At 41.5% G+C, this 19,988-nt stretch overlaps 1 protein-coding gene across 1 annotated transcript in view; it reads right to left on the reverse strand.

Moving 5' to 3' along the window:
- LOC120518147 (mannosyl-oligosaccharide 1,2-alpha-mannosidase IA) overlaps positions 1-19,988 on the reverse strand; it is a 534,215-nt gene that overhangs the window by 280,660 nt on the left and 233,567 nt on the right. The gene's annotated exons all lie outside the window — the stretch shown is intronic.

A 19,988-nucleotide genomic window follows, 5' to 3' on the forward strand; every position in this document is an offset into this window, starting at 1 on the left:
CAAATTATTAAGCAACACAGAGTATAGATGATAAACGTGCAAAGATCTCCCAGTTGACTATTGCCTCTCCATTGAGCTCAGTTTCTATACATCCTGGAGTTATTAACTCCAGGGGTATTCAGCTTACCCAATTATTGTAAATATGACACTTTATTTGTTAACCAGGAAGAGTCAATATACCGGTATGCAGATTTTATTAATTGTTAATTAAAAGCCTTATTTTCAACATATGATTTATTGTTTTTTGGTCCTTCTTTTAATGTCTGGGTCTGATAAAGGCCTGAACTACAAAAGCACGTCTGGTATGGACAAGTCTAATATTGACAAATAGAGCTTATCACCAGCTCCCTTTTAGAGTGTTACTTTTAAATTTTATTACATTTCATAATTGTAATAATTGTTTCATAACTCTAAATATAATGAGATGCCTCTGTTCTCCATTTGAAGCTATTTAGGCTTATGCGTATTTATGGTGCCTATAAAGGGAATTCACCCCTACTGGAAATTTTCACATTTTATTGTTATACAACAGTGAATTGCAGTGGATTTAAGTTGCCTTTTTTGACAATAACCAACAGAAAAAGTTTCTTGAATGTCAAAATGAAAACAGATTTCTGTAAAGTAGTCAAAATCAATTGCCTTTTATAGACAATGCATTGTTTGGAAGTGTGAGATGATTTGTGTTTATTGATACGCCTAAGATATTGTGGTAAATAATGGCTCTCCTGTCTCTTAGCTACCGACTGCATGTACGAGCGCAAGTTAATCATTAAAAATTCACACTTTTGTGATCATTTTGTTTGGGTTGACTGTAAAGCTTTCCAACGCACATGAGAAAACAAGTTTTGAACTTAATCACTCAGTTTCTAGAAGTAAACATGGCTGTTTTGTTTGCACCAAAGAAGAGCAGAGAGAAGTGATCTGCTTTCTGTGGGCTGATGGTGTAGCAGGGGCTAAAATCCTATGAAGGCTGTGGCCCACCAGGCTGGCACCGCTAGCTGAACCCGACACAGACAAGCGTGGGACACAAGTTCAAGGCACACACGGTTTATTTTTCCCTTGTGGGAAATGCCTTCCCCGTTCCCCACAAGTATAACACAGTCCAAGCACAGCACAATGCACAAACAAATAATCCCTTCCTTTACTCTTTTCCTTCTCCTACTTCACTCCTCAGGTCAAGCTCCGTCGCTCCTCCTCCCAACTCTGGCTCCTCGAGTAGTGGCTGCTGGCTCCTTTTATAAAGCACCCAGAAGTGCTCCAGGTGCTTGATTACTTGTTTCCGGCAGCACTTCTAGGTGTGGCAGAAGAACTGCCCATAAGGGCTTAGCAGCTCCTGCTGCGGCACCCCCTGGCAGCGCCTGAGAATCCCAACAGGGTTGTACCACACTCCAACTCCCATGAAGCCCTGCAGGGGTCCGAGGCACCGCTACAACCCAGGCGGTTTGCCATCTAGCATCCCGGGGGAGGTAACGCTCTGGCCACGCTTGCTACCCCAGTCCTCCCAGAGTGGAGGTGTCCCAGCCGGGCAAGGGCCCCAGCCACACGCTACAAGGCACAATTTAGAGACAGTGTTTAAAAATGAATTGAGAAGTTCAAAATTGGTATTTTGCATGAAGAAGGAGCAGGATACCCTTCCATGCCCACTATCAGCGGCGATAGCATTAAGCAAGTCCATACCATTATTCTGACAAATCGATGGCCCCTGATACTCCTTCAGCCTATAAAATATGGATCACTGCTTGCTACTGTTCTTACGCACAAACGGAGAGCTAAGCGGCCATATCTACTCCTAGAAAACAACAAGAGAAGATGACTGAACAAGGTTGAAACGTCTGTGACACACCATGTTTTGATACGTATATTGGGAAAGCACAAAACAAATGAAATGACCACAAAAGTGCAGATAATTACTGACTTACCCTTGTAAAAATATGGTAAAGTTTTGGGAAAAAAAGATGGGTTTCTTTTGATAGAAAGATCACTCATGTAACCAAAATTGGTTTCAGAGTAAAGATGTGCTTTAATCCTCCCTTTAGGTTTTGTTATGGTATTTAATAAAGGAAGGTGCACACTGCTGACATGTTTCAGGCGCTCTGGGCTATGACCACCATGAAAGGCTACAAAGAAAATGAGCATACGTTGCCCTTCTCGGGTAAATCAGTGCTGACTGTGAGGTCCTCTTGTGCAAATCAGATGCTGCAGTAAAACCAATTGATTGAAAGGCTGAAATATACGAGACTAGCAATAATCACAGAAAAGCCTCTGTGTGAATCCTTGGAAGGGGGTGCTCTTCAGTCAGCATCCCTGGTGAAGGTGGTGGACTGCAGAAGGGTGCTGGGAGAAAGAAAGCAAATGGAATGGAGACTGAAGACTGCTTTTCGAACATGGTGAGTTAGCTGCTAAGACCTATTGTGTCACTTTATGTCTTAATAATAATAATTATAGTAATAACTGGGCAGCACAGTGCTTAACATTGAGGCCTTGTAGACCCAGCATACTTGTGTGTTAGGTTAACTGGTGTTCTCAGACTGACCAACATGACTAAGAGTGGCAATGGTGATACTTACACTCCAGAGACACAGAGAGACAGGGAGAGAGAAGCTTGGGGTCAGAGTCAGGGTCAGTTATTTGGTACAAACCCCCCAAACAGATCAATTAAAGGGTAAGGGCCAGGCTCAAAGACCAAATGGAGTGGCATTCCTTCTGGCACTGCTGAGATTCTATCCAGCAACATTTCAGTTACCTGCGCAGATGTGAGTGTGAGTGTCTAGGCCCTACAATGAACTGGTACCCTACTCAGAGTTGGTTCCCATTTATCACCCAGTGCTGCTGAGGTACCTTCCAGCTCCTCTATGACCCTGAATTAGACTAGACTGAGCAGCATTAAGAATGCCATTATAATAAAATTAATACCTCCCTAAAACTCACACACGTGGAAAGTTTTACAAATCAGGGCTGCTGTTTTTACTCACAACATGACATACTCACTGTGGGGTCAAGGTGGGCTGGAGCCTACTCAGGTACCATCAAGGGGTCCACCTGTCCGAACTCACACTGTGCCAATTTATCATCTAACCTGCATATCCTTAGGACTCAGGAAAACAAAATACACAGGGTGAACATGCAAACTCCACATGGGTAATGACCGCAAGCAGGTTCTGAACCTAAAATGCTGGATCTGAGAGGATGCAATGCTGCTCACTGACCGACAGTGCTGCCATGCTCTTTTAACTCATGTTTTTAACTGTCATGTCGGATTGAATAATGAGTAGGAGACACTAGTGGGCCCCGCACTGCACTTGTACAATGGCCCTCTTGTCTTGGCTCTATGTATGAGTGGGCTCATGTTGTTTAGTGTTGCCAGTTCAAATAAAATAAATTTTTATTTGTAGATAGCAAGTCTGTTCAAGCAAACACAAAAATCAATGTCGGAATTATTCAACAGTGAGGATGACAAAGTCAGCAGGATTTGACTAACCTGTAACAGTACCTTTGTGTTTTAAAAATGTAGAAAATAAAGGATTGCTGTAACCTTCTTCTAATCATTAACCCAAATTTTCCTCCAGAAGCAATATTCTGAAAAACAGCCTTCTGCTTGGTTACACACTTAGGATGAAGGCCATCAAGCACAGACAGTCGAATCTATAAGGGTTCATAAGCTGGAGATTCTCGAAAGAAAGAAAGAAAGAAAGAAAGAAGCTATAGTTGTATTGAAGCAGGCTGATCCTGCTGTCAGACGTATTTTAACAGAGAATACAGGGCCACGCTGACAACAGCCATTAGTGTAATTTGCATTTGGTAACAACTTTTGGCAAAGAATTAAGACTTCCACTTGGAATAACTCTTGTGGGACTGAAAAGGAAAGCAAGGCGAGCCAATAAAAGCCTAATATATAAAGGGCAGAAAGCTTCAGATCCTGTGGCAAGGAATTAAAGGGGCTTTTGGTTTCAATGGCAGTGAGTGGAGCTGGAGAGCAGTCAAGCTCTGTGCGCTGCCAGTCTTGCGTGGACAATCCTATTACAACTAGTGAGAGAGCTGTTAGAAAGTGACAGACAATAGGCAAGCACTTTGGGAACACGCTACATATTTGTACTTGAGATAAAAAATGCCTACTCTGGAAAAGCACTAATCCGGGAAAACAGTCAAAGCACAACATGCCGGGCAAAAGTGCCTCCTAAAAGTTTTCAGAACCTCACAAGCTTGACTTCTCAGCAAAACTGGGAAAAACGATCCCATAAAAAGACCTCCACTTGTTCATGACAAAGGTTAAAAAATAAAAGTAAATACAAAACAAATCAAGAGAGGATGGAAGGAACAATAAAAAATAATAACCTGCCCTTCCCAAAATGCCCTCCTTCTCAGGAATCCCGGCCTACAAGGCTGCAGATTTGAACTCCAGCAATAATCACCAAACATTCTGAACACATCCCTAGCTCAACATGTTGTTGAAAATAAGGATCTTCTTGTCTGGACTGGTGCTACAGTCAAAGAAGTTTCCTAACTTGTTCATGTTGCTCGTGGGGCTGACTCGCCATCAAACCTGACAGATTCAGATTAGGAGTCAAGAGATAGCTGCTTTACAGACAAAGGGCAAGAGGCACATACGGCGTCTATACAAAGCAGTGACCCCCTCATAAGCTTTCACATTTCATTATTAGACAATGTTAACATAAAGAAGAGTTTATTCACTTTCATTACATTGACAATAATCAGTACTTTACTTTAGACAGAAGTGAAGACAGATCTCGGTAAAGTGGTCTAAGTTCATTACAAACACAAAACTCAAAATAACTGACCGTGTAAACACTCACCCTCTTCAAGTCAGTATTTAGTTGATGCACCTTTGGCAGCCATGATAGCCTTCAGTGTGAGTGCTCAGGTCTCCATCAGCTTTGCACATCTCCACACTCACATTTATCGCCCTTCTTCTTTGTAATGCTGCTCAAGCTCGGTCAGGCTGCACGTTGATCTTGAGTGAACAGCCTTTTTCAAGTCCGGCCACAAATTCTCAACTGGATTGAGATCTGAGCTCAGACTCGGCCACTCCAGGACATTCACATTGTTGTTTTAAGGCCATTACCGTGTAGCTTTGGCTTTATGCTTGAGTTCGTTGTCTTGCTGAAAAGCAAATCGTCTCTTAAGGCACAGGTTTCTTGCAGACTACATTAAGTTTTCCTCCAGGATTAACTCTGACTTTACTGCATTCCCTTTACCCTCACAAGCCTCCCGGGCCTGCTGCAGAGAGGCATCCCCACCAGAGGCCACTGCCAGGCTTCACGGTGGAGTCGCTGTGTTTAGATAATGTACAGTATTGGCTTATGCTAAACATGGCAATTAGTCTGATGCCCAAAGAGCTTAATCTGTATATAGAAAAATCTCCCAAGTGCCTTTAAACAAACTCTAGCCAAGATATCATGTATGTTTATTTTTTTAAAGTAGCTTTCTCTTTGCAGTACCCGTCAATAATTGGATCTCTGTACGGTCTGTCCAGTATGAGACACTGCAGCTTGTAACTCCTTCAAAGTTATCATAGGTCTCATGGCGGCCTCCCCCACTAGTCGTCTTTTTGCATGATCAAGTGCCGTACTCTTTCAGTTTCCTAATGATTGATTTAGCTGTACAATGAGGGATCATTGATATTTTTTTGTCTCCATCCCAAGACTTGTGCTTTATTGTCACCTTTCGCAGAGTTGTTTGAAGTGTTCTTTTGTCTTCATTGTGGAGGTTTGGCCACCATAGTCACACACCATCAAAAGGACCTTTCAGAAGCAGGAGGACCTGTGCAGCACTCAATGGAAACTCCAGACAGGTGATCTCCATTGAACTCCAAAACCAATTGGCTGTGCCAGTGATAATTTAGGGGTGTCATTTTAAATAAGTATGCCATCAGTTATTTTTTGGTTGCATATTTGTATTAGGGCAGCATGGTGGCGCAGTGGGTAGCGCTGCTGCCTCGCAGTTAGGAGACCCGGGTTGGCTTCCCGGGTCCTCCATGCTTGGAGTTTGCATGTTCTCCCCGTGTCTGCATGGGTTTCCTCCCACAGTCCAAAGACATGCAGGTTAGGTGCCTTGGCGATTTTAAATTTCCTGCCTAGTGCCCTGTGTTGGCTAGGGTTGGCTACAGCAGACCCCTGTGACCCTGTTGTTAGGATATAGCGGGTTGGATAATGGATGGATGGATATTTGTATTAATTTAGACCGCTTTGCAGAGATCAGTTTTCCCTTTGACATTTAAGAGTTCTTTTCTGTTGATCAGAGTCAAAAAAAAAGCCAAATTAAATCCACTGTGCTTCAATGTTGTATAAGAATAAAATGTTAAAAATCTCCAAGGCAGAGAAATACTTTTTATAGCTGCTGTAACGGTCCACACAAAGTCAAGCTTGTCTAGTAGTTTCAACTTGCCTAATATCACTTCTGGGGCCTGAACATCTGAAAACATATTTATAAAGCAAGGAGGCACCAACTAGGGCATAAGTCATTACAAACCACAGAGGCACAAGCAGAGAAAAATGAAAACAGCAGAAAGTACCCCCTTGGCAGCCTGGCCGGCACTGCACTGCATTTAGAGCTCTGGATGTGACGGACCTTCATGAGAGGGGCACAAGCTGAAGTAGTGCTCAGAATTCAGCACTGTAAGAAACTGGCAATCTGGGTCTATGCATCAATCAGATCACTCATTAATTAGGGGTCACGGGCACACTCCTCTCATAATGGCAGCTGAGTCATCACCCAGGGAGGAAACAGCTGAAGCAAGCTGCTTATTAGGGGGCTGTCCAGGATACATTAAATGGGCAAACAAGAAGAGAAGTTAATAACAGGCTGGAATATTCATTTTCCAACTTCCTTTGTTTTTCTAACCAATTGTTCTTTTTAAATGAGGTGCAGTGACACAGTCCTTCTTATAACAATACTGATATAACATCTTTACAAACGGTTAAGTGTCCTCTGTGTTACCTTCACTCATCCTTCCCATGTGGCTGACTCTTTGATCAACAACAGCCTTTATCTCTGCACACACTGCAGGTCACCAAATGCCAACAGATCATGTAGCAATAGTACTAGTATTGCCACGTGTTCAGAGTGCATTAACATTCTTACTTGCATTTCAACATGTCGCCACTCACAGGCGCCTCAATGTATTAAAATACACACACACTTCAAGAAAGTTAAAACCTTCCTTTTCAAACGATGAGGTAACCACAGAATGGAAAACAAGATTTACTCCTGATGGCTTTAAACCTGACTCTGGCGGACGCTGTGGTGCAGAGGTGAAGTTAATCGTTGTTAAACCCAGATGTATGAGCAAAGCTTTGAAAGTGGCATGGTAGTGGACGCCACTGAACCTTTATTGCTTTGAATTAACATGCCCTGTGTGCAAGTCATATACTGTACATTTACTCTTCTCTCTTTTCCCTGAAGGTGTGCAGCAGAGCAGGCTGTGGAGCTTCAGTGGGCGTGTCCAGCTTGCCGCACCTGTTTTACCATTACCACACCTCCTCGTTAGTAGCTAAGGAGGCGGAGCACAATGGGATTGGCTGGTATCTGCAAACTGGGCTATTAATTAAAGCCTGCAGTGTAGCAGAGAAAAGGGAGAGAATGTCTAGGCAAGTGGCTGAAATGACTGGTTTTGATCTTTTTCAAAAGAAAAATTGCTTTTATGGACTGTTTATTTAAGAAATAAGTTTAAGTCTCCATCATTTATTATTTATGTATTTAACTCTTTACACATTTTTTTCCTTTCTTCATGAAAGAATTCGGGCATGGACATGTATGTGAACTGAACTGCCGAGGTAGCATGCAGATAAGATCATGAAGGATGTTCCAGGTGCCTGTCTCTGTCTTTAGGTACTTTTTAAAAGACTTGACCGAGCCTGATGGTTTAAAAAGTGGAGTCAAGGGATTCTACAATTTGAGTTCACATTAAAACACATTCAAATCTAAAAACGCTTTATTACTCCTAATGGAGTGTGCACCCCAATTTCTTTTAGTACTGTTCCAATTGTGCCAAAATGGATTTGGTGAATGAATCAGTTAAATAAACAAGTTCAGTTAAGAAGAGCCCACCATTGTCTGACATGAGACAATTGAAACCACACAATTATGGATGAGAGGAGAAAGAAAGATCACAAATGTTTAACTATTTTATTTATTTTTTTTATTCAAAGGTTTTCGTTTTTTTGTTTTTTTTTCTGTGTTCCTGAGATGTTCGTTACTCCATTCAACAGGTGGCAGGTCTTTTCATTTAGATACATACAGTATGTAGTAGATTGTTCGCTATTTTACGAGTAAGCAAGCAGCTGTTTCTTACTTGACTGCTAAAGTTTAGGAGTGTAGTTGTCATTGTTATCTCATGTCAGACCTAAAAAAAAATATTTCTTGACGTCAGCTGCTATACCAAGCAAATAATTCAGTTGTAATATTTCAAGATGGTTCACGAATCCAGTGCCTTGCATACTTGTACTGTCTGTTTGAAAATGGGATTGAGAGACAAGATACAGTCAGAAAAGAGGCAGAGGTCAATGCCAATAGGACTACTGAAATATCATCTAAAAATAAAAATGCTAACCCAAAAAAGTCAAAGTCTAAATCCTGAAAAAAATTTGCAAAACCAGGAAGTCCGTCAGGGAAAATAGCTGTGAAATCGAACAACAAGCAGAAATCAGAATCCTACAAACAGGAACCAAAGAGACAAAACACCAGTAAATACAAAGAATAAGAAATAGCAAAAATGAAAAACACGCCACCCTCCAAGCGCATACAATGTACTGCTGAGGGACTGCAGTTCCCATGAGCCTTTACAGGGCTGGGAGGAGCCCCTCAATGGAGACTGACAGGCGGCTCTGCCTCTTGTGAAACCACCCACCAAACACAAGGGACATGGCAGTACAAATGTAAGCACACAGAAAGTAAATAGTAAGTAAAACTAACAAAGTACATAATTAGGCAAATAATACAAATAAACAATATTAACATAAATGATAATCAAAGAATCAAAAATGAACCAAAATGGACATAAGTAAGCCTTACAGATAACACCATGAGGTTGAATCCTGTGCAGAGTTAACATCCAAGTGCATCTGCACGTTCTTGCAGTGTATGCATGGATTTTTGGTAATGATACTCCAGTTTCTCTCCATTACCCCCAAAGATCAATACGTAAGTTCACATAGTGATTCTAAACAGGTCACTGTGTGCGTGAGCCCATTGCTACGAGGAAAGGTTACAGCTCCCTGCAACCCTAAACTAGACTGAAATGGTCTGGCATTAAAGCCTCATTTTCCCGTTGAGCCTTAGCATGTAGCATGCTCATTTGCTGAATCCTAAAAATTCCACAACTTGTTGACAGACCTTCCATCTTGTTCTTTGCTCAGATTTCTTGCCTCGTATGCTCATGTTCTCAATGTTCAGGCCTTCTTCCTTGGCCTCACGAAGACTTCCTATATGTTCCCAACTTCAATGAAACTCTCTGATTTATGAGATCAATCCTAATCAGCTTGGGGTCAGTTTCTGTTCCTCATTATATGCAGCAAAGAACCTGTAGTCCCTCAGATACTTCATGCAGAAAATTGGGCAGCTAGAGGTGACCTTTGGATTGTACAGCTTCAGGCCTCACACCGGTCATATAAATTACAACATCGAATTAGAAGTGGAACTTTGTGTTTCTAACATCCTTAGTGTATTTTCTGATCCTAGATTTAGTAATTCCGACACAGTGAAAATGGCAAGTAAGTGCACTGATTAACAAGGTCAGTGTGTGTGACCAGGCAGTGTGGTTTCTTCACCCATCCATCATTTATGGAAATTACAATTCAGGGATACTGGCAGCAGAGACTGCCGCAGGGGGCACAACAGAGGAGCCAGTCCGAGGCTTTATTTGAGACCACCATAGGGACACACCAGGGCATACCCACACTCCCTCACGCCGGCCCAATTTAGACCTACATCTAACACAGGAGGGGAAAAAAAAACTGACATAGTACAGGAAGAAAGGATGCAGACATGAGGAAAATGTGCAGACTCCACAACTAGAGTGACCAGGTCAGGGTTTGAACTGAAGATTCTGAAGCTTTGAGCGTTCTGTAATCACAATTCTGAAAGTTATGAAGACGTCTGTGAATTGCCTTGAATAATTAATATTTAATTTTATAGAAATGAAGAGAGAGGTGTTTTGCAACACAAACAAGTTAAGAAACCCAAACATTTTATCCATCCATGTTCTAGTCCTGCTTTTTTGTAGCATACAGCAGCTACTAACAGCAAGCGATTCAAAGCAGGATCCACCGCTGTATGAGGTACCAGTCCATAGTCTCACGGGGCCTGACGTGCTTCTCGATTGAGTACACAAGTCTGGGGACAACTTGTTAAGAAGTTTTTAGTAAACAGCAGCAAACTCTGCTGCCGAAAGGCCCCAACCACAGGGTTTCTTCTGAAACACCTGCCTTGACACTGAGAGAAATTAGAAAGCTAAGATTGCTGTAATCAAGTCGAGAGATCAGTACCACAAGGTAACTGAAGCTTAACAATTAATTTGTACATTGTAATGAGAGCAGCAACAGAGGTGACAGACAGACAGACAGATGCATAGGCCGCTGCAGGTACTTGGTGCCATGCTTTTGACTATCTGCTATGATATCTTTCTGCCATTTTGACTATTGCATCACTGTGTGACATAACAACAGTAAAAAGAGTTTGGATAAGCTTTGTGATTTGCATGTACCATGTGTTCAAATGCCACGTCTATATTCTAGAGTGGCACGTTTGCATTTCCAGTTAGAGAGTAATGTTACTTCACTTTAGTTATTCGTTTAGACGTGTCGTCAGAAGATGGATGTTATGCAGCCTCATTCACGGTTCTGCTGGAGTGGCGTCAGTGTTGTTAAGTAACTTTACTGACTCGGGTGTTTTGAGTACCGAAATCTGCATCTCCAGTGGCTCTTAGTTATCAGCTCTCTTAATGGCAGTCCTTTCGACTGAGTATGGCACACCATTTACTCCAAAATCATATTCTGCAGTTCATATGTTCATGAATGTAGGATTATATCTCCTAGCTGGTCTGGGAACACTTTAGGGTCCCACAGTATGAGTTGGCAAATGTGGCTGAGGAAAGGGACATATGTCCAGGAAAGGCCCCGTCGCTTCCGGTACCAGTCCACTTTCAGAAGATGGCGTCAGATGTCATACTGACACCCAAGCAGGACAGAGCTCTTGATCACTTGCTGTTTCATTGTTAAAGCAACTACTTTTGTTTGGAGCCATTTGTTGGTTATCTTTCTCAATTCTAATATTATAAAGGCTTACCAGTTAGTCTTCTTTCCCAGCCACAACTAAAATATTCAAAGATCAAAAAAAAAAAAAATTAAGTAAAGAGTGATGTATCAAAAAAGGAAACTCTCAGAGAAATCAAAATCAGTCTTGACATCCAGAAATTGAAAAACCAAAGATAAAAAAAAGTTAAAAGCAGTAAATTAAAACAACACTTCCAATTGTTGAAACCTAATAAATTCAAGTCACTATCGAAAACAGAAGTTTTCCCTAACACCCCAGTGAGGGATTCAGCTGCAATGTCAAGGGGACCTACCCCCCCAGGTTCAACATGGCACAAAATACAAAGAACGCATGAGGCAGACATACTATTAAAATAAGACAATAACATACAATTAATAAACTCAACAATACTGACTAAGAAATATATTAAAAAGAAAACAAGAATATAATCAATAATAACATTTACAAAATAGCCTTTGAAAGATAACAAAAACAGACTGAACACAAAGAAAAGGAACTTGAATCAGTGACGGGGTGTACGCAGTAGAGAGCGCTACATAAAAATATACAGGTCTGACTGAATTGAAGTGCATGTAATAAGAACAAAGTGAATTAAAGTTAATCATTAGACACAAGGCACAATCTCACATATTGAGCCAATTCTGAGCCCCCACCTTTGGAATGAAATCCCAGCCAAATGGGCACAAATGGGTCAGGATCTGAACCCAAATTTCCTCACCACTGTCAATTGACGACATGACATGAGAATATAGCAAGATGCCACATAGGGCAGTGTAAGTTTTCTCCTGGTATACCCTGGAGACTTTTTTTGTTAGATCTGACCGGCTTTGCTCGACCTGTGAACCTCAAAGGTGATGACATTGTCTGCACCCCACCCATCATGAAGGTGCCACGCAGCCATGCTCGACTTCATCATAAACAGATGATGGAAGCCCCAGAGGAAACTCTTTGCGTAGGCAGCAGAAGGCAGGAGGTGAGTGCAAAAAATAGCATATGAGGAAAAGAAAAAAAAAAAAACGAGCGGCTGTGCTGCCGAATAAATGATTTATTGGAAAGTGGATCCAGTGATTTCATCCTCAATCAAACAGAGATGAGAAATAAAAGGACACCATGCTGTAAAATCAAACCGTGGTGCGTTCAGCGTCTCATGTCTGTCAGGCGCTGCTTCTATAAGCAGCCGAAGATTTCACAGTTCACGTAATGTCAATACATTTTGGGAGTGTTTCTTTTCTTTAATTAACAAAGATATTCTTAGAACAGAGACTTTATTCTCTAATCCCATTCATTTCTGAGGATGTCCCTAGGTTGTTTGAAAGTCATATTTATCCACATACAGTGTAGAGCTAATGATGGAAGGAAAAGCAGCCAACGCACAGCAGGCAGTCAAAGAAAGAGGGCCGAATTCAAAGGTGCTTTATGATATGCAGGACAAGGCAATAAAGTTGTGGTTTGCATGAAGACGAGGTCTGAGCCTCTTGTAACAGCTGGTTGAATCCTTTGACTGGCACATACATTTAATTATGGTCAGAGGAATGGCCTTCCTTGTGGGACTTCAACACACAAACCCCATGGTCTCTTTTTTCCATTCTATTAGCCCTCAGATCAGATAAAACCTGAACTGTGTGTCCATTTCTGAAGGCCCGTTATTCCAATATGGAGTCACTCAGAGCTGGAGACCAAGCCAACAGCACTGAGGCACAATAGACTGACGCTCTCACTGCTATGATACAAGTGCACTCCTGTAGCAAAGAGTGTGTGAGGCCTCCTGAAGGCTCATTTGTGTCACTTGTCACACACATGTGCTTGGGAGGCAGTTGATGGGCTTGATTAAATATGCTGACACACCGGACCAGGAGTTGACAGTGTGATGGCAGTGTGCACTAATGCTTTTTCTTCTTCCTCTACTGATAAGGGAAACCAACCTAAATTTGCTTCCGGTTCCTCCACAAACTCCACTTATGGTTTCGGCTCTTCAGACCTCCCATCCACTCCCAGTCCTGACCTCACTTTCAGGTGCAGTCCCACAGTCCCGCCTCTTCCTCCCTGCCTGCTCTAAAGCTCCACCCCCTTTGTACTACCTCAGACACGTTTGGACTCCGTCTACGGAGACTACATGATCCTTGGTGCAAAAATTTTGCTCGCAGCTTTCCCATTTTTTCCAAGTATATTGGGCGGATCACAAAACCTTTTTATGGCTCTGTGTTTTCTCGTTAGACACTGTATGTTACACCTTGTATACTGTTATTACATTAAGAATTTAAATTGTTTATATTTGATGGCATTATATTTAAGGTTCATGCTGTTCTATTTAGCCCTACCTGCTTTTCTATTTCTCTAAATTTCTTATCTTTTCACTCTTTTTTTGCATAATCTGACAAGTGAAGCACACTGTACAAGTGTAACTGTCATGTCATGCCATTTTCCAACCCTTGTAATGCAGGCCAGGGTGGGACTGGGGGACTGGGGCCTATCCTTGCTAGGATAGCATGCAAGGCAGGAACAAACCCTGGACAGAGCGCCAGCCCATCGCAGGACAAACACCTACATACCAAACACACATTAGGGCAAATTTGTAATGTCACCAGTTCAACTAACCTGCATGCCTTTAGAACAGGGGTGTCAAGCTCCAGTCCTGGAGGGCAGCAGTGGCTGCAGGTTTTCATTCTAACCATCTTCTTAATTAGTGACCAGTTTCTGATGCTAATTAACTTTTTTAGCCTTAGCTTTAATTAGCTTGACTCAGGCCCCTTAGTTGTTTTTCCTTAATTAGCAGCCGGACAGTAATGAGACATAAAACAAGCAGGACATGACCAGCTGACCTGCACCCATCAAACCAAATCTGAAAATGAAGATGAAGGTCTCAGTAAGGTTGATCCCTCAGGTTACAAAAACATTTTAGGAGTTCTTAGAAAAAAACAGAATATCAAAAGTTTTGGAAATGTCTGCTGTGGCAAAAAGAGAGCAGCAACAAGCCATGGAATTGAATAACGAGTTTAATTAACAGCAAGCATCGGCTTCTCATTAAGAAACTGGTTGGAGTTTCAAGCCCCAATTTAGCTGGTCATCTGTTGGCTCGTTTGATGTCTCATTTCTGTTTAGCTGTCATTTAATGAAGAAAAGAATCAATTCAGAAGACTTAATCCTTAAAAAAAGGGGTATTAAAATGAAGGGAAAAGAAGTTAATTAGCAGTGAAAACTGGACACTGATTAGGAAAAGGGTTAGAAAGAAAACCTGCACCCGATGATCTTGGAGCTGAAATTACTAAGCCCCATACACTCACCCCGCAGATGGCGCCTCAATCCGCTTCTATTAGCTGACGAGAATTGTACTGAATTTATATCCAAACAAATCGAATTCTTTCTAGAGACAAATACATCCCCTGAGATCTCTGCAGGAATACTCTGGGAAACTCTTAAGGCCTTCTTAAGAGGACAGATTATCTCATATCTTTCCCACAGAAATAAATCCGAAGCGAAGAAAGTAGCAGAGATAAAAGCGAAATTACTAAAATAGATGAAGAACATGCCAGACTACCAAGCGAGACTCTACATAAGAGGAGGCAGGCTCTACATTCAGAATTAAACCTCTTGACAACTAAAGAAACCGAACAACTAATTTACAAATCCAGACATCATTATTATGAACATGGAGAGAAAGCTAATAAGCTTTTAGCGCAACAAATTCACAAGCAAGATGCATAGCGCAATCTCGTAATTACTAACACGAATGGAGATAAAATCATCGAACACAAAAATATAATGTACACTTTTAGAGACTACTATAAATCCCTATATACTACTGAATTTAAAGAAGACAATATACAATCTAATGCATTTCTGGATAAATTACAGATACCACAAATTGACGCTTTTAGTGTGGAGGAACTCGATAAACCTCTGTCATTATCAGAATTACTGGATGCTATAAAGTCACTCCAAGGTGGAAAAGCAGCAGGCCCTGACGGCTACCCTGCAGAGTTTTACAAGAAATTCTCCGCTCAGCTAGCTCCCTCCTATTAGCAACATTTACAGAAGCCAGAGATAACCAATCTCTTCCACAAACCTTTCGCCAAGCACTAATCACTGTCTTTCCAAAACAAAATAAGGACTTATTACAATGTGCATCATACAGACCAATTTCACTTCTGAATAACGACGTTAAAATACTCTCTAAAATCATAGCTAGAAGGATGGAGAAAGTGCTCCCTCGTAATATCACAAGACCAAACTGGATTTATTAGGGGCCGACACTTATCTTCAAATCTTGACGCCTGTTTAATGTAATATACTCACCAACTAAATCAAACACCCCAGAAATATTATTATCATTGGATGCAGAAAAAGCATTCGACATGATTGAATGGAAATACCTTTTACTATTTTGGAGAAGTTTGGGTTTGGCCCAACATTTGTGCATGGATTAAATTACTGTATACTAACCCAGAAGCTTCAGTTTGCATCAATAACATTTGCTCAGACTACTTTAAACTAGAACGTGGCACAAGACAAGGATGCCCTTTGTCACCACTGCTGTTTGCAATTGCCATTGAACCACTGGCAATACATTGTCGAAATACTGATCAGATAAAGGGGATTAGCAGAGAAGGACTGGAACAGAAAATCTCATTATATGCAGATGACATGGTACTGTATATATCGGACCCAGAAAATTCTGTGCCTGCAGTCTTAGCAGCACTCACAGAATTTCAAAAGCTCTCTGGTCTCAGAATTAATCTGAATAAAAGTGTACTCTTTCCGTGAATTCGCAAGCATATAATATTAGATTAGACACCCTTCCTTTTATCATTGCAGAACAGTTTAAATACCTCGGGGTAAACATCACAAGTAAACATAAAGCTCTTATCAACAAAATTTCGTCGTCTGCATGGAAAAAATTAAACAAGACTTGCATAGATGGTCAACCCTTCATCTCACACTAGCTGGAAGAATTAACACTGTTAAGATGAATATTCTTCCTAAGCTCCTTTTTATTTCAAAACATACCAATATACATTAATAAATCGTTCTTTAAGCAATTAGATTCAACAATAACCTCATTTATTTGGAATTCTAAACATCCACGCATCAAAAGAGCGACCCTACAAAGACAAAAGGCAGAAGGTGGCATGGCTCTACCTAACTTCCAGTTTTATTACTGGGGGCAAATATACAGCGATAAGAACCTGGACACAAATAGAAGAACATACACAGGCATGGACCGCAATAGAAGTAAAATCCTGCAGTACTTCTTTGTATTCCTGCTCTGTGCTCCAATAAACACACGTTATCGGCAATACACTAATAACCCAATTGTGCTCCACTCACTTAGAATCTGGAACCAATGTAGAAAGCATTTTAAGACGGAGAAGCTTCTTTCTGTGGCACCCTGCAAAAGAACCACCTCTTTCAACCCTCACAAACATATGCAGTTTTAATATCTGGAAAGAATTTGGAATTAACTTGCTTAGAGATCTTTATATAGACAACGTCTTTGCATCCTATGAACAATTACATTCCAAATTTAACATTCCAGCTACAAATTTCTTTCACTATCTTCAAATCAGGAACTTTGTTAAACAGAACCTTCCAGATTTTCCTCATCTTGCACCCTCATCCACGCTGGAAAAATATTGCTCAATTTCAAGGAGTTAGACTCCATCTCTACAATATATAAAATCCTTTTACAATCCCTTCCTTTCAAAGATCCAAGAGGACACTGGGAAAATGACCTCTCAATTAATATATCAGAAAAGGAGTGGAAAGTAGCAATGCAGAGAATTCACTCAAGCTCCATATGCATAAAGCATACAATTATACAACTCAAAATTATATATCGAGCACATCTGTCTCGACTAAAACTCTCCAAAATGTTTCCAGGGCATGATCCAACCTGTGAGCGTTGCAACCAAGCCCCAGCCTCACTAGGTCACATGTTCTGGGCCTGCACCAAATTAACATTATTCTGGACAAAAATTTTAATTACCTCTCAGACAGTCTTGGACTCACAATCCCTCCTAACCCATTAACAGCTGTGTTTGGGGTTCTTCCAGAGGGTCTTAAAGTGGAGAAAGACAAACAAATTGTGATTGCATTCACTACACTGTTGGCACGCAGACTTATTCTGATAAACTGGAAGAACCCAAACTCTCCTCTTTAAGTCAGTGGGAAACTGATGTGTTATATTATTTAAAATTGGAAAAATCAAATACTCAGTTAGAGGATCTGTGCAGACTTTTTTCAAAACATGGCAGGATCTAATCAGTAATATTTTGAAATGAGTTTATAAAGCACAGAGAATTTGTTGATTTAGGTATTTTTACAAGCCTTAAATTTTACACCATTTGGCTTGCTCTCTCTCTCAAGGGTGGGGATCGATCTGTTCTTAGCATAATTCTTTTTTTGTAAAACTTGATTACTATGTATTGATTGTAATAAAATTAATAAATAAAAAAAAAAAAAAAAAAGAAAACCTGCACCCACTGCGTTCCTCCCGGCCTGAAGTTTGACACCCGTGCTTTAGACAGTGGCAGGAAAGTTGGGCACCTGGAGGAAATCCATATAGACATGGGGAGAACAAGCAAACTCCACACAGGGTGGATCCGGGACACAAACAGTAGTCTCCTAACTGCAAGGTAGCAGGGCTGCCACTGCGTCACCCTGCTGCCCGTGTACAACTGTATAGTATGTGGCAAAGAAAGAAAACTTGAATCTTGACCTGGAGCAAGAATCAAAACCTAGTGACAGGGTCAAGTTTGAATCAAGGTCCTGGGAGAGGTGAAAATCACTGTACAATAGTGCCACTTTTTAAAGCTGTTTGTCCTTTTCAGGGTTATAGGGATTCAGTATTCAGAAATGGTGCCAGTCCTCCCTAAGGCATACTCACATTTAAGCCCACACTGGGCCAGTTTAGAGTCACTATTGACCTAACTGCTCATTTTTGAAGTGAAATGGGAAGAACATGCAAACTAAATCTTGGAGTAGGATTTGAACTAATGACTCAAGGCAAACAATTACTCTAACCACTGCACAACAATACCAGTCGAAATACAGCCAATCAGTTCTGATTTTGTATTGTGCCACCATAAAAGAGTTTGGAGATGGATTACACTTCCAGAGGAGTGAAACTGTGTACCACAACTAATGAAGAAACAATGAAATCTCACAGCACTTAACAGAAATAAGAAATTCTTAAAAGATGTATCAGCTCCTTCTGATGATGGAGAAGGCTGCAAGGCCACGCACAACACCCAGTTGCTTGCTGCCATGTACTTTTCAGGATAGCACATGACCACATCTGTTGAAATTCCACCACTGGCTTATTGTATTTGAGCAAAAAATTGAAATGTGTCTGGGCTTTCCATATTCAATTCTGCACTTAGTAAAAAGCAGAAAAAATGCAGAGACGATTTGTCTAAGACTGGCATGTGATGGCGTCCCATTTAACCACATTTTCCATACCAGGCAGCAGGTGGATCCTCCAAGACTTGAAGAAATTAATGAAATGGGCAATAAGGAGCCTACTCTGAAGAAGGGCACAATCACTGAAACATTCTGTTTCTATCTGGATGGCATCACAGTTTGATTCATCACCGAGAGAACAGACAAGAGGCTTGGCAAGATCTTTGACTGTAGCCTCAGAGATGTAGCGGCCATTCAGACAAACATCAACAGGCAAGTCAGGACTGCCTGGCAGATTCAAGTGCTGGGGTTTATCAGCACAGCATCCTGCCATGTTTCCTTTGCTTTTGCTTGTTTACGATGTACCCACCACATTGGCTGAGGCAATGGAGAAGAGAGTAAGCATCTACCTCCTTAGTTGGCTTGAACTGCCACACAGACTGAGCAGTGCAGCCCTGTACGGGAGGAGTAATGAGCTACCACTTCCATTTAACAGCGTCACAGAAGAGTTTGAGGTCTCCCACACAAGAGAAGCTCTGCAGTATATGGACTCCAAAGATCCCAAAGTCTCCTTGGCATGCATCAAAGTCCATACAGACAGGTAATGGAGAGCCAGAAAGGAATTGGAGAGTTAAGAATGCAGCACAGGGCAGTGGTCAGAGCACAGTCAACATGACGAGAAAAAATCTCCCTACACTTCAATACAGAAAGACATGGGAAAAGGCGAGGGGTCACTCCATCCAGGAGGAATTGCAAGCAGCAGCAGAGGAAATAACCTGCCATTCTGTTGTTGTGTATGTGACAGCTGGGGGCATGGATAAGACGGACGAATGTAGCAGGAAACAAGCTGGTAAGTGAGCTGGGCTCCAGCACATTACATTTTTGAACAAGGCCATCTATGATGTCTTTTCCAGCCCAGCAAATTTCCAACTTTAGGGTAAGTCTGAGGCACCTTCTTGCCCCATCTGCTCTGGAAAAGCGGTAAAGAACACTTCCTCACTGGCAGAGGGTCACTGTCGATCGTGACGTGACCAGATGCTGAAGGCTGTTTCACTATTAGTGGGCACCACTGCCTCCCTAGAGGTCCTTTTTGAAGGAAGGGGAGCAGCCCAAACCATATCTCAGACACTCATGATTGGCAGCTAATGGTCAACCTGGGCAAACAGGTCAATTTTCCAGCTCACAGTGCAGTAAAATCTTTGCGACCAGACATAGTCACCTCAAAACAACTCGCCTTGATCGAGTTGGCAGGACCCTGGGAAGATCAGATAGAGGAGGCATCTAAGAGAAAGCAAAGTACTGAG

This window comes from Polypterus senegalus, chromosome 17 (genome assembly GCF_016835505.1).
Source record: "Polypterus senegalus isolate Bchr_013 chromosome 17, ASM1683550v1, whole genome shotgun sequence".
Taxonomy (NCBI): Eukaryota; Metazoa; Chordata; class Cladistia; order Polypteriformes; family Polypteridae; genus Polypterus; species Polypterus senegalus.